This window comes from Macaca thibetana, chromosome 13 (genome assembly GCF_024542745.1).
Source record: "Macaca thibetana thibetana isolate TM-01 chromosome 13, ASM2454274v1, whole genome shotgun sequence".
Taxonomy (NCBI): Eukaryota; Metazoa; Chordata; class Mammalia; order Primates; family Cercopithecidae; genus Macaca; species Macaca thibetana.
The window spans coordinates 105889365-105903275 of NC_065590.1; the positions used below are offsets into that span (position 1 = coordinate 105889365).

The following is a 13911-nucleotide window of genomic DNA, read 5'->3' on the forward strand; positions in this document are numbered from 1 at the left end:
AGTTTGAGTTATGCATGACACACAAAAGAAGATTCCAAACCCAAACTTTTATTATATACTGTAGGCCTTTAGAGTTAACTTCTTCATGGTATGCTGTAATATCATGATGTTATTTTTAGATTATCCCAAAAATGTGAGTTTAATTTTTTTCCTGATCAATAAAGATAATCACTAAACCCAGGAAAAGAGTTAATCTTTAATAACATAATATCCACAACTTCATGTACAATTAAAAATAATTATGCCGTGGGCAAAGACTTCATGACTAAAACACCAAAAGCAATGGCAACAAAAGCCAAAATAGACAAATGGGATCTGATTAAACTAAAGAGCTTCTGCACAGCAAAAGAAACTATCATCAGAGTGAACAGGCAGCCTACAGAATGGGAGAAAATTTTTGCAATCTATTCATCTGACAAAGGGCTAATATCCAGAATCTACAAATAACTTAAACAGATTTACAAGAAAAAAAAATAACCCCATCAAACAGTGGGCGACAGATATGAACAGACACTTCTCAAAAGAAGACATTTATGCAGCCAACAGCCATATGAAAAAAAGCTTATCATCACCAGTAATTAGAGAAATGCAAATCAAAACCACAATGTGATACCATCTCACGTCAGTTGGAATGGCAATCATTAAAAAGGAAACAACAGATGCCGGAGAGGATGTGGAGAAATAGGGACGCTTTTACACTGTTGGTCAGAGTGTAGATTAGTTCAACCATTGTGGAAGACAGTGTGGCAACTCCTCAAGGATCTAGAACTAGAAATACCATTTGACCCAGCAATCCCATTACCGGGTATATGCCCAAAGGATTATAAATCATTCTACTATAAAGACATATGCACACATATGTTTACTTTGGCACTGTTCACAATAGCAAAGACTTGGAACCAACTCAAATGCCCATCAAAGACAGACGGGATAAAGAAAATGTGGCACATATATACCATGGAATACTATTAATACTATACAGCCATGAAAAAGGATGAGTTCATGTCTTTTGCAGGGACATGGATGATGCTGGAAACCAATCATTCTCTGCAAATTAACGCAAGAACAGAAAACAAAACACCACGTGTTCTCACTCGTAAGTGGGAGTTGAACAATGAGAACACATGGACACAGGGAGGGGAACATCATACACTGGGGCCTGTTGTGGGGTGGGAGGTTAGGGGAGGGATAGCATTAGGAGAAATACCTAACGTAGATGGCGGGTTGACAGTGTAGCAAACCACTACGGCAAGTGTATACCTATGTAACAAAACTGCACGTTCTGCACATTTACCCCCGAACTTAAAGTATGATAACTAAATAAGCCTGATCAGCGGACAAAATATGCCTCTGGGTCACACGTTCATAATTTTCACCTTTATAAAACCTACCGGAGGCCAGTTTTAGTATAATTTTAGAGTATAATCATCACAAACATAATGGGGAAAGAATTTAACTATTGTAGGCAGCAACACAATATCACTAAGAAATCTTAGCTGAAAGTGGCCAAAACTGTAAAATATTGGCCAGGATGAATCAACCAATGTGGTACCTACAGGGCCTTTAGTCCTTTGAGGAAATTTGAAATCTTTAAGTGCCTAAGAAGTTCTAAGAAAGAAGGATTCCTACACTCCTATACTTTAAATTTGTAAAATATGTGTGATTTTCACAGCTGTACGTGGTCACAAGGTGAAACTGCCTGAGGCCTTTGCTGGGAGTTTGTAAACACCTGGAAAACCCGGCATCCAGCAGGATACAGAGAAAGACAACACTCTGGACTGCATCACCAGTGCTTCTCCCCGATCCTGACCATGCTTCTTTCCTTGTGCAGAGCTCACCCTGCTTCCTCCTACTTCTAACTCTCTGGGAGATACAGCTTCTTATAAAGAGAGGATCATGGGTGGTATAAAATGAAAAGTGGAAACAACGCTCTTGCTACTTCCAACAATAACCACTAATGTGGCAGAGGAAAGGCTGCCAGGACTCCTGCCCTGCGCACACGTGGTCCAGTGCATATCTCATCTGCACACTCTGGGCCTGGGGATGGGAGACAGACTGGCTGGAGGGAGATGAGGGTCCGACAGAGCTAAGTGTGCCCACACTGTGGCCTGCAGCCAAAGCTCCCCTCAGAAAGTCAGAATAGACCAACTACAAATCAAGGTCTTAATAACAGTGAGAAGTTGTTTTGTTTGGTTTTCATGTGTTCAGAGTTATTCAGGTGGGTGTAAAGTGTGGTCAGGAATCTAAAGTGTAAACCATGTTCACCTAGAAACATGTAGTAGATGGTGAATTCTTGCAGTCTTTATAAAAATAAATTTACTTCTACCCTTTGCTGTCAGGCGAGAGTCTAACAAAGCCTAGAAATGCTCAGGACTATCTTCTTTATGGCTGAAAAGAAACTGGAAACCCATGTCCAAAATGTAACACATACAAATGTTTCTTTTTTCTTCTTTATGCAGGGGAGATATATTCTGCAATCCTGAGGCAGGTCCATCACTGTGGCCATTAGCAATGAGTGTTTTAAATGATTTACTTTTCAATACAGCAATGGACTTCTAAAATATGTGTTGCTTATTTAGTATCTCAGAAAAATAGACAAGCGAAGGATCAAACAAAAGCAGGCAGGTCCTCGGGTATCAGTGACGAAGCCTGGGCGACGCCTTCCAGTCCTTTTCATCAGGGGTGAGCAGTTGTCTGCAGAGCCTCCAGGAGGGGGGGCTTTCCCCAGTTGTGCCAAGAACCTCCCCAGTTGTCCACCTGCCACCTGAGAAAATTCAGGAGGTTCTGGGAGTTCCCCTCAGCTTGGCAGGAGTCACCCATTCCAGTTTCAGAGCCACCTATATTAAACAGCAACTTTGAAACAGAACAAAGAGTTCTGAATTTGGGATAGAATGGTGAAGCTATTACAACAAGGAGGAATTTGGGGGGTCTGCTGTAGACTGTGTAATGGGGCCCTAGCCCCTGCCCTGTCTCCCTGCCATGCGGCAGGCATCCTCTGCAGCCCCTTCCTCCCTGAGTCCCTCGTAGAGGGGTCTCCAGTATGGTCTCTGAGCCTTTCACATGGACCAGCTGAACACAGAAGCTGACCTGCAGGTGTCTGGCTGCTCTCTTCCGCCCACTACCCACAGAGGACAGGGCACCTTCTGATTAACAGGACAAATTGTGTGGAAACATTCCTTTATCTGCCATAAATCTGACAGTGAATGTACACATTTTATCATCACAAAACCTCTAGAACAGGACGCCCAAATTCTGCTCCATGAAATGCAACTTTTGCTGGTCTATTCCACTAGGGGAGGGTGTAGGAGGGAGGGTGTGGTCAGAGGAGTCTGAGAAGTCCCCTTAGCACATTTTCCCTTGGAGCAACACGACTGATTAACGCAGGCTCGAGATGTCCTGCATGAAGGAAGCCAGTCTCACATTGTTCCAACCAGATGATGATGATTATTGAGACAGAGCCTTGCTTTAATTCTAGAAAACATCCATGTGTTTGCTAAATTTAAAAAATTAGTTTACCAAGAATTTTTAATTTTAATTCTTGGTAATTAAAAATTCTTGGTAAATTCCACTTGAAAATACTGACAAATTTCATCACACGACAGTGTCACCACATAGTTATTTTCATATTCTTGGAAATTAGATTAAATCCACTTTTCTTATCACAGCACTGGCTGGGGAACACCCCTTGTAATAAATCCCAGGGTGTGGATTCTATGGTGAAGACACAAGCATCCATAATGATCTTCGCACCGGCTGCAGAGAACTCTCCAGAAACGCTGCTTCCTGAACTCAGACATTTCTAAGTCACCTAAATAGAAAACACAGCCGTAAACCAGAACCTTGTGTGGAAACCACGTTCCCAACTCCCTCTGCCCCACATCATCTGGCTCTGACTCCTGGGATTTCCATGCCTCCCGAGCCCAAATCTTCTATCTCCTCAGAGTCCATGTGTGGTTCTTAACAGAACTGCTGTTTATATACAACCACTTCGTTTTTATCTAAAAAATACGTTAATGTATAGGGAAGGAAACAATTTACTCTCTTCTGCCAAGCAACCCCTTTCCGATTTGAAGATCCTAAGTTATTTATTTAAATGTCTATAATCTTTTCTATCAGCTACGTTTTAAATGCGAATGTTTGAAACTTCCTAGAGACTTGTTAAGTTGTTGTGACCAAAATGCTGATAGTGAACGAAGTCCGGGCTTAGGTGGTCTCAGATGGAAATGAGCAACTTATTAGAAACTACAGTAAAGGTAATCACTTTTGTTACACTTTAGCAAAGAGGTTGGAGGCATTGTGCTCCTCCTCTAGGGATCTGTGGAACGTTGAACTTGAGAGTTATGATACGGGGTATCTGGTGGAAGAAATTTCTGAGCAGCAAAGAATTCAAGATGGGGCCTGGCTGCTTCCAGCAACCTATGTTCATATTTGTTTGCAAAAAAAGATGTAAAAGTAGAACTTATGTAAGAGGAAAGCAGAATGTAAAAGTTTGGAAAATGTGCAGCCTGTCGATGTTGTAGAAAAGAAAAACCCATTTTCAGGGGATGAATTCCAGCCGGTTGCAGAAATTTACATAAGTAAAGAGGAGCCAAATGTTAATAGCCAAAACAACAAGGAAAATGCCTTGAAGACATTTCAGAGACCTTCTTGGCAGTCCATCCCATCATAGACCTAGAGGCCTTGGAGGGAAGAATTATTTCCTGGGCCAGGCCCAGGGCCCTGCTGCCCTGTGCAATCTTGGGACACTGCCCCCTGCCTCCCAGTCACTCCAGCTCCCACCATGGTTATAAGGGTCCCAGATATGTCTCAGGCCTCTGCTCCAGAGAGTGCAAGTTGTAAGCCTTGGTGGTTTCCACGTGGTGTTAAGCCTGTAGGTGCACAGAGGGCAAGAATCAAGGTTTGGAAGCCTCTGCCTAGATTTCAGAGGATGTATGTAAATTCCTGCATGTCCCAGCAGAAGTCTGCTGCAGGGGAGAAGCCCTCATGGAGAACCTCTGCTAGGGCAGTGCAGAGGGGAAATGTGGGGTTGGAGCTCCCACACAGAGTCTCCACTAGGACACTGACTACTGGAACTGTGAGAAGAAGGCTACCATCCTCCAGACCCCAGAATGGTACATCTACTGATAGTTTGCACCATGTTCCTGGAAGACCCGCAGGCACTCAATGCCAGTCTTTGAGAGCAGTCATGAGAGCTGAGCCTTGAAGAGCCACAGCAGTGGGACTGCCCAAGGCCTTGAGAGCCCACCCCTTACATCAGAGTGGCCTGGATGTGAGACATGGAGTCAAAATAGATTATTTTGGAGCTTTAAGATTTAATGACTGCCTTTTTGGATTTCAGACTTGCATGGGGCCTGCAGCTCTTTCGTTTGGGCTGATTTCTCCCATTTAAAATGGGCGTATTTACCCAATGCCTGTATCCCCATTGTATCTTGGAAGTAACTAACTTTTTTTTTTATTATTTTACATGCTCATAGGTGGAAGGGACTTGCTTTGTCTTAGGTGAGACTTTGAACAATGGACTTTTGAGTTAATGCTGAAATGAGTTAAAACTTGGGGGACTGTTGAGAAGGAATGATTGCAATCGGCAATGTGAGAAGGACATGAGACTTGGCAGGGGTCAAGGGTGGAATGATATATTTTGAATTTGTGTCTCTGCCCAAATCTCATGTTGAATTATAATCCCCAATGTTGGAAGAAGGGCCTGATGGGAGGTGAGTGAATCATGGGGGTAGATTTTCCCTTGCTATTCTTATAATAGTGAATGAGTTCGCATGAGATCTGGTTGTTTAAAACTATGTAGCACTTCCCGCTTCTTGCTCTTCCTCCTGCTCTGGCCATGTGAAGGCATGCCTGCTCCTGCTTCACTTTCCACCATGATTGTAAGTTTCCTGAGGCCTCCCCAGCCATATTTCCTGCACAGCCTATGGAAACATGAGCCAATTAAACCTCTTTTCTTTATGAATTTCCCAGTTTCGGGTATTTCTTTATAGCAGTGTGATAATTGGCTAAGACAGTAATCATAGTTATTTTATATTCAATGTCTGAAAATCTATATGTTTTAGTTGCCTGAGTCTATTGTTTTTATTTTTTTATTTTTTGCTCACTCATCTATGTAGTATTTTCCCTTATATGTTTGATAAAATGTGTTGATGTTCCCATATTTGGTTGAACTTAATTTATGGATAACTTTGGGGCCTAAATTAAATGCGTTTTCAGTTACTTGTACTGTGGGCTGGAATCAACTTAGCCATGTTCCTGAATTCCTGGATTAATGTAGAATTCTCCAATTCTGGCCGGGCGCGGTGGCTCACGCCTGTAATCCCAGCACTTTGGGAGGCCGAGGCGGGCGGATCACGAGGTCAGGAGATCGAGACCATCCTGGCTAACACGGTGAAACCCCGTCTCTACTAAAAATGCAAAAAATTAGCCGGGCGAGGCGGCGGGCGCCTGTAGTCCCAGCTACTCGGGAGGCTGAGGCAGGAGAATGGCGTGAACCCGGGAGGCAGAGCTTGCAGTGAGCCGAGATCGTGCCATTGCACTCCAGCCTGGGCAACTAAGCGAGACTCTGTCTCAAAAAAAAAAAAAAAAAAAAAGAATTCTCCAATTCTGACCCCTTCCTTCTACTGCTGACACAGGCTTAGTCTCCTAATGGACTGGGGGTCTATAGAAGTATTAGGACCCAGGGTGGCCCCCACAATCCTTGAGGGCTTGTAACTCAACACTCCACATTCAGTTCATCTCCATTCAACTCTCTGAAATTCTGCAAGTCAAGCAATAACTATTTTATATTTTTTGTAGGAAATAGGGTTTTGTCATGGGACAGTCCCTTTCTAACAGCTATTCTAAGACACTACCAGAAGTAGAAAGCACCTTTCCTTATATTTGTTTGAGAAAAAAATGGATATACATGGAAAAACTCGTTTTTTAATGCTAACTTCTTTCCTCTTTTGAATAACTATATGTTCTAGGTTTCCTTAATTTTTCCTTCAGCAAGAATAAATTCCTTTTGCATTTGAGCTTTTTGAAAAAGAAAAACTTCATGAACTGAGAGTGTGTAAATAGCTTTTGAAAATATTTTAAGTTGTTTTATATGTGTATACACAAACATAAATATATACAATAAAAATAAAATGCCCTGATTGAATCATAAAGTTGCTAATTCCCATCAATTTTTTGAACTTGCTGTTGTGCCATTTTGTTGATGATGCTAAAGAAATACTATTCTCTATCTGTCCAGTCTTACTGGTGAAGGTATATGACACGACATGATGCGAGAATGTGCAACTGGAATTCTCACACTTCACCCTGCTGGTGGTCAGTTGGTACAACCCGTTTGAAAAAACTGCCAAGCAGGATCTGCTAAAGGTAAGTACATACACATATCATATCACCCTGCAACTGCACTCCTGAGTATACACCCAAAAGAAAATGAATACTATGTCCCCTAAAAGACATGTCCACAAATGATCATAACAGTTTTATATGTAATAGGCCCCAATCAGAAAACTCCAATGCCTACCATCATTAGATTAGATGGAAATATGTTATGAGCATACAGTGGAACACTGGATAGCAATGAAAAATAAAAAAGTATACTGCTGCATATAATGTCATAATATTGAGCAAACAAATGTCACAATATTGAGCAAACAAAGTCAAACACAAGAGTATGACTCTCATTCATGTGAAATTCAAAAACAGGCAAAAGGAATCTATGGTTATAGAGGTCGAAACAGTGATTAGGCTAGGTGCCATGGCACATGCCTGTAATTCCAGCACTTTAGGGGGCTGAGGAGGGAGGATTGCTTGACCCCAGGAGTTCAAGACCAGCCTGGGCACCATGGTGAAACTCCGTCTTTACAAAAAAGATACAAAAATCATCTAGGCATGGTGGCACACATCTATTGTCCCAGCTACTGGGGAGGCTGAGTTGGGGGGATTACTTGAGACCAGGAACTTGAGGTTGCAGTGAGCCCAGATCCCATCATTGCACTCCAGCCTGGGAAACAGTGGGAGACCCTGTCTCAAACAAGCAAACAAACAAACAAAAATAGTGATTACTTCTGGGAGGAATACTTCTAGATTCTGGAGACATGCTATATCTTGACAAAGATGCTGTGAAGTAAGTTGTCATTTCAGAGACACCTACTTCACTGCAGACACCTTGTACATCAATTAAATGTACAAGGCCATTCGCTATCTCTGCCTGGGAGGCAATCTTTCCTCTCAGATTGCAGATTCAATACTTTATTATTTTTATTATTATAGCTGCCTTTTCTTTTTTGTGACTACTAATAACAAGTTTCTCATCTGTTCTCTTATACCTTCTGTAATTTTTGTTTTGAGGCTTTTTTCCTATACCCTTCTTGATTCATTCATTTAATTACAAGGACCAGAGTCTTTTTGATTAGTCTTTTTTTTTTTTTTTTTGAAATTTTTAAGTTAGAAAAGCAGGGATTTACTATCAGAAATATTTTGTTCTCTGTAACTCCTTATTCATTTTTGGTAAAGGTTTCTTACAAAGGAAAATTAGTGAGTCCCACGTTAGACTTGCACAGGCACAGCTAAAGCAGAAGCCATAGGTGAGCATTTTAAGTCCTCTCAAAGGATCTGGTCGGCAATCCAAGAACCCAGAACACTGAGTGAAAGCACCAACTCCCAAGGCGAGGAAAAGCATTTTTGCACATGCACGCAATCAGGGAGGCAGCCCTCTGTGCACCCTTTGAAGGAAAGCTGCACACCAACCAATTAACAAGCCAGTCAGGACAGAATTTGCAGAAGATGGAAAGAAGCAGCAATGGATTCAGCAATGGGTGAGAGAGCAATGGATTCTGTACTTTCAAACCTAAACGCATGACATTAATGTGAGTGGGAGTTTTCCTTCATTATAAATGTTTAGTAAGGATTCTTGAGACAAAAATGGCATAGTATAAATCAGGAACTTAGAATCTTAAACTATGTGAGCCATACTCAGGTGCTGGGAGAGGATATGTGGCAACTAGAAGCAAAGGCTCTCCGCAAGCTTCAACTTTTAGGAGGCAGAAGAGAAAGAAATGAGAAATGTGACTTCTGGGAAAGCAGGTAGTTAGTAATTTAGCTTCAAATAATAACATGGAAAAATTGCCAAATATATAAGGTAGCTCAGGGAATTACTTCGGCTGTCAGGACAGAGAGGGAACGTGACACACCACCTATCCCTCCTCCAGAGGAAGAGGTTGCTAATGCAGCAGGGGTCAGAGGTTTCCAATTGTAAAGATGGAAACCATTCCTCCAGGTTTCTTGTGATTACAAGGTTTCTCTGAACATGACAAACTTTGCTTTTTGCTCCATCAGGCCTGTTCCTGGGAGGATGAAAGTGAAGCTGGTAAGTCTGAAAATGCAGCCATCAAAGCAGCTTAAATCCTTTGAGTCTAGAAAGTTTCCAACTCACCTCTTTCAAGAAAGAAATTGTGCCGTCTGTTTTATTCTCCAGTCCATAGACACTATCAATGCTAGTATTACCACTTTGCTATGTACTATAAAACATACTCTTGAGTGCGAAGAATAATCACAATGCTTTAAATCATCTCCACAAGAGAGGGCCAAATGGTCAACTAACTACACAGAAAATTGGCTTTCAGATTATTAAAGTACCATCCAGAAAACCAATTAGAATGTCTCTAAAATTCTCACAGGATTTTGAGACTTTTAAAACATTTTCATTTATGTTTTTTTCCTTGATATTATACCAGGAGTGTTTATCATATAATTAAATATTTTAATGAACAACAACAAAATAAGTGTTTATCGTCCCAAATTCCAACAATATAGTAGTATGGTTAATATAAAAATTATCTCATATTTAACAATACATGCAATCACTGCTAAGCTTTTGTGACAAATTTACATAAATGAAATTATTTAAATGTTGTTTTCATTCAGCAGTGTGCCAATAACCTTTTATCACATCAGGAAGTGCATGTCAACTTGAAGGGCTATGTGGGTATGCTTAGTTTCCTTTTCAAAAAAAATACAATAAAATGAAAGTGCTGATCTACTGGAAACAATTATCTCTTTTTTGTCAGAAAATATTGTATTTGTTTCCTCACTTTTGAAGCATGTTTGCTGGGTATAGAATTTTAAACAGGAATTAATTTCTTTTTCATACTTTAAAGCTGTCATTTCATTTTCTCTAGCTTCTCTTGTTTTTGTTGAGAAAGAAGTTGTCAATTTTACTATTATTTTCTTTTTAACTTCTGGCTCCTTCTAAAGTTTTTTTTTTTTTTTTTTAAATTTTTAAGTTCCAGGGTACATGTGCAGGATGTGCACGTTTGTTACATTGGTAAACGTGTGCCATGATGGTTTGCTGCACCTATCAACCCATCTCCTAGGTATTAAGCCCATCATCCATTAGCTACTTTCTCCTGATGCTCTCCCTCCCGCTGTGGGCCCCCACCTCTTGCCAGGCCCCAGTGTGTGTTGTTCCTCTCCCTGTGTCCATGTGTTCTCATAGTTCAGTTCCCACTTATAAGTGAGGACATGTAGTGTTTGCTTTTCGGTTCCTGCCTTATTCTGATGAGGATAATGGCTTCAGCTCCATCCATGTCCCTGCAAAGGACATATTCTTGTTCTTCTTTATGGCTGCATAGTATTCCATGGTGTATCTCTATGACATTTTCTTTATCCAGTCTATCATTGATGGGCATTTGGGTTGATTCCATGTGTTTACAATTGTGATTAGTTCTGCAATTAACATACACATGCATGTATTGTTGCAACAGAATAATTTACATTCCTTTTGGTATATACCCACTAATGGGACTGCTGAGTCAAATGGTATTTCTGGTTCTAGACCTTTGAGGAATCACCACACCATCTTCCACAATGGTTGAATGAATTTACATTCCCACCAACAGTGAAAAAATGTTCCTATTTCTCTGCAACCTCGACATCATCTGACTTTTTAATGATCACCATCCTGACTGGCCTGAGATGGTATCTCATTGTGGTTTTGATTTGCATTTCTCTGAGGATAAGTAATGATGAGCCTTTTTTCCTCTGTTTGTTGGCCACATGAATGTCTTCTTTTGCGATGTATCTGTTCATGTCCTTTGCCTACATTTAATGTCTTTTTTTTCTTGTAAATTTGTTTAAGTCCCTTGTAGATTCTGGATATTAGACCTTTGTCAGACAGATAGATTGCAAAAATTTTCTCCCACTTTGTAACTTGCCTGTTCAATCTGATGATAGTTGCTTTTGCTGTGCAGAAGTTCTTTAGTTTAATTAGATTCCATTTGCCAATTTTTAAGTTTTTCTTTAAAAAAAAAAAACTTTATTTTAGGTTCAGGGGTGCATGTACAGGTTTGTTATATAGGTAAATTTGTGTCATGGGGGCTTGTTACACAGGTTATTTCTTTACCCAGGTATTAATCCTAATACCAAATAGTTATTTTTTCTGATCCTCTTCGTCCTCCCACCCTTCACCCTCAGATAGGTCTCAATATCGAGTCTTGATAGCCTTCTAAAAAGAACATATTAAAACTATTTTAAAACTCTGCAATTCACATTCTCTGTAATGAGTTTAAATAACCTGACGATGCTTTATTCTGGAGCTGAGCTAACCATATGAATAACTACAAAGACTTTTAAGTTCAGCACTTTTCTCTTTCTCTTGCTGATAAGGAGGAGGAGGATGTCTGAAGATGACATATTCTAAGCATTAGGCTGGTCACTTTACCCATGTCCCTTCCATAATTCCTCAATTACTCGTTGACAGGAGGATCATATCCACCAAAGCCTGAAGAACCAGGAGAGTCGGGAGAACTGGGAGAACTGGGAGAACCAGGCTAAACCAGGCAGCCTCCCTTCAATGTTGCTCTCATGTTACTTTTCCATTGCGCTTACCAGAGCCACACACTGTCTGACCTTTCCTGGAATGACACCGAATCATGCCTCATGCTCTGTGTCTCCTTCCAGGAAGAGTTTAGAGTCCACTCAAAAAGTTACAGCCACACAGTGGGAGAGAAACGCTGAGGACACTGCACAGAAAGGGTAGGAGGACAGTTTCCCCCTGCTGGATGGTGCTGGCTTGGGGGACGGGGTGTTGCAGACAAATGGAATTGTATAATCCTCTTGTAAAATTAATTTTAAAAAGACTCTGTAGGAAAATATTAAAGAATATGGAAAGAAATGAAGCAGTATTAATTCAAAGATAGCACAAATAAATATGCTTTCCATAAGCAGGAAAGGTGAGTCAGAAAGGTTTGATTCTTCCCAGTAAATCTGGTGATTACAGTCAAAATCCCAACACTGTTTTTTTGTAGAATTGGATCAAGAGCTATTGAAATTCACAAGAAAAAACAAAGAAAGAGAGAAGACGGAAAAAATAGAGTGAGTTAGGAGGTGGCAAGAGGGCAAGGCCTACAGATGACACAAATTGATTATAAATACCTAGTAATTACATAGTGTGATATTGCCGTTGATATTGACCATCAGAATACAACAGAGGTCTCAGCAGCACACGCCTGTGCTCACGGCGCTGGTTACATGTGAGCCGTGGCATTGCAGATCACCCAGAAACAGTGTTGAGACAACTGGTTATCCACAGAAACGCACCTGGAACTCTACCTTGCACAGGTTTCACAAAAATAGATCTCATGGAATTTAGAGACCTAATGTGAAAAGCAAACATTAACAATATTTAGAGGAAAATATAAGGAAATATCTTTATGAACTTAGGATAAGAAAGATTTCTTGAACAAGATCCTAAAACCACAAGACCACAAAGGATAGCACAAACAAAATGAAAAAGACAAGTTATCAGCTGTAGGAAGAGATTTTTAACCCATTACCACCAAAATATTATTACCAAGTATATATTAAACATTTCAACGATTTGTAAGAAAAAAGATCACCTTAATGGTAAATGTGCCAAAGAGATGAATAGCATTTCACAGAAGGGGAAAAGCCAAAGGAAAATACAAATAGGAAAAGTAAATAAAACTCATTAGTAATGATGGAAATGAAATAGAGTCCCAGAGAGAGAACAATTTTACAGCTACTGTACTTTGAATATTAAGTCAAAAATTACCTAGCACTGGAGAGGCTGTGGCTCAACTGGAATTCCCTAGAGCTGTAGGAATATAAACTGCACAGCCACTTTTGTAGAAAACTTGCTGTTATTTTGAAAATAGAACATCCTAGCATAATCTAGCACTCAGAAATTCTACCTTATAGAATAGCCAAGAGACATTTATAAGTATCTTTATGGCTGTGCTGGTTTTAATGATGATAAACTAGGAAAACAAACATAAAACAAAAGCCAAGTGTCCATGGGCAACTGACAATGGATAAATAAACTGTAGTGAAATATCATACAGCAAAAAACCTCATAGAAACAAACAGTAAGTAAACATGCAAATCTCAGAAGACTATGGCAGAATAATATTTTATAAGCCTTGCAATAAAATGAAATTATATATTTACAGATAAAACATTTTTTAATCAAGAGAATGATAAACACAAAATTCAGGATGCCTTATATCTCTGGGCAGGCCAGAAAATGGGGTATGGAAGAGTACAGAGATGAAAAGCTAGGGACAATACTCTAATTATTGATGAGAACTGCAATTTCATGGGCATTTGCTTTATTTTGCTTCATAACTGACACAGAGTCTAAATGCAATTTTTAATTATCAAAAGCTCAATTAATTGGTTAGAAATGGAGTAGTCAGACATCTTAAACACAGATTGTACAAACATGAATATTTTTCTCTCTGTTCTCCCTGTGTATGAAGTATCTGGTCATTTTGATGATGTGACTGGAATGATTTACAATAAAACATTTTTTCAAACTGCTTACAGGATTCTACATTTCTCGTGCACTAATGCCTCTGTGGATGATGAATTCCCCATGGGGTGCAGCTCACAGGT

The 13911-nt window shown here is 40.1% G+C and overlaps 1 protein-coding gene across 2 annotated transcripts in view; it reads right to left on the reverse strand.

The window, feature by feature from the left end:
• SNTG2 (syntrophin gamma 2) overlaps positions 1 to 13911 on the reverse strand; it is a 374364-nt gene that overhangs the window by 149763 nt on the left and 210690 nt on the right. The gene's annotated exons all lie outside the window — the stretch shown is intronic.